The 1813-nt window shown below is 33.8% G+C and overlaps 1 non-coding gene across 1 annotated transcript; it reads left to right on the plus strand.

Annotated features, from left to right (window-relative positions):
- The first annotated feature begins 1339 nt into the window (after positions 1-1339).
- On the plus strand, positions 1340-1464 carry LOC114679167 (small nucleolar RNA SNORA77). The gene has a single exon (XR_003730843.1). It is a non-coding gene; the product is annotated as a small nucleolar RNA SNORA77 (small nucleolar RNA).
- Positions 1465-1813: the final 349 nt, after the last annotated feature.

Consider the following 1813-nt stretch of genomic DNA (forward strand, 5'->3'; position numbering starts at 1 on the left):
AAGCATTTGATAAAATTAAATATTTTTCATAAGGAAAACTCAAAAAATTAGGTATGGATGGAACACCTCAGCAAAATAAATGCCATAGATAACAGATCCACAGCTGACTTCACACTCAATGGTGAAAACTGGAAATCTTTCCCTTTAAGATCAGGAAAAAGACAAGGATGCCCAAATTTTCCACCTCTATTCATGTACTGGAAATCCTAGACAGTAATTAGGCAAAAGAAAAAAAGGCATCTAAATTGAAAAGAAATAAGTTAAAGTGTGCCTGTTTGCAGACACATGATATTATATGTAGAAAATATTAAAAGACTCCAACAAAAAACTGTTAGAAAAATAAAGTCAATAAAATTGCAGGATACACAATCAAAAATTGTACAAAAATCAGTAGCATTTCTGCACACTAATAGTGGCTAGCTAAAAAAAGAAAATTAAAAAAATTATGTTTACAATAGCTACAAAGGAGATAAAAGACCTGAACACTGAAAATTACAAAGCACTGATGAAAGAAATTGAGGACACAAATAAGTAGAGAATATGCCATGTTCATGAATTGGAAGAATTAATGTTAAAATGTTCATACTACCAAAAGTGATCTATAGATTCAATACAATCCCCATCAAAATTCCATGACATTGGTCACAGAAATAGAGAAAACAATCCTAAAATTCTATGGAGCATCAAAAGACCCCAAATACCCAAGGATATCTTGACCAAAAACCAAAACAAACAAAAAAACCTAGAGGTATCAAACTACCTGATTTCAAAATCTACGCCAAAGCTATAGTAATCAAAACAGCATGGAACTGGCATGAAACAAACACACAGACCAATGAAATGAAATAAAGAGCCCTCAAATAAATCTACACATTTACAGTCAATTGATTTTTGGCAGAGTTTCCAAGAACACACATGGGAAAAGGACAGTCTCTTCAATAAATGCTGTTGGGAAAACTGGCTCTCCACATGCAGAAGACTAATATTAGATCTTTATCTCACATTATATTAAAAAATTAACTCAAAATGGATTAAAGACTTAAATGTAAGACCTAAAACTGTAAAATTATTTAAAAAACAGGGAAAAGCTCCATGACATTGGTCTGGGCAAAAATTTTTGGAATATGACCCCCAAAATCACAGGCAACAAGAGCAATAATAGGCTCATGTAATTACATCAAAGTAAAAAGCTTCTGCACAGCAAAGAAAACAACCTATAGAATGGGGAAAATATTTTCAAGCCATACATCTGATAAAGACTTAATATATAAAATATATAGGGAAGTAAAATGGCTCGATAATAAGAAAACAAATAACCCAAATTAAAAATAGACAAATTGCAGACTCACTTGGAACCTGACTGCAACCCAAGATGGGTGCTTTTTCCTTCTGCCAGAATAACATTCTGGGGTGCTGTGGCCACCTGACCTGTCAAGACTTATGTAGCTGCCCAGGAACACAGGGTGCTAGAGAACAAAGGACAAAGGACCTGAATAACACTTCTAAAAAGAAGATACACGAATGGCAAGCACGTATGTGAAAAAAATGCCGACCATCACTAATCAGAGAAATTCAGATTAAAACCACAATGAGATGTCACCTCACACCTGTTATAATGGCTATTACGAAAAGGACAAAAGATAACAAGTGTTGGCAAGGATGTTAAGAAAAAGGAACTGTCGGTGGTGACGTAAACTAGTCCAGCCATTATGGAAAACGTATGGGGTTCCTAAAAAAAAAAAAAAAAAAAAAAATAGAAGTACCAAATGATCCAGCAATCCAACAATTGGGCATACGTCCAAAGAAAATAAAA

The sequence above is a fragment of the Macaca mulatta genome, chromosome 6, assembly GCF_049350105.2.
Source record: "Macaca mulatta isolate MMU2019108-1 chromosome 6, T2T-MMU8v2.0, whole genome shotgun sequence".
Classification (NCBI taxonomy): domain Eukaryota; kingdom Metazoa; phylum Chordata; class Mammalia; order Primates; family Cercopithecidae; genus Macaca; species Macaca mulatta.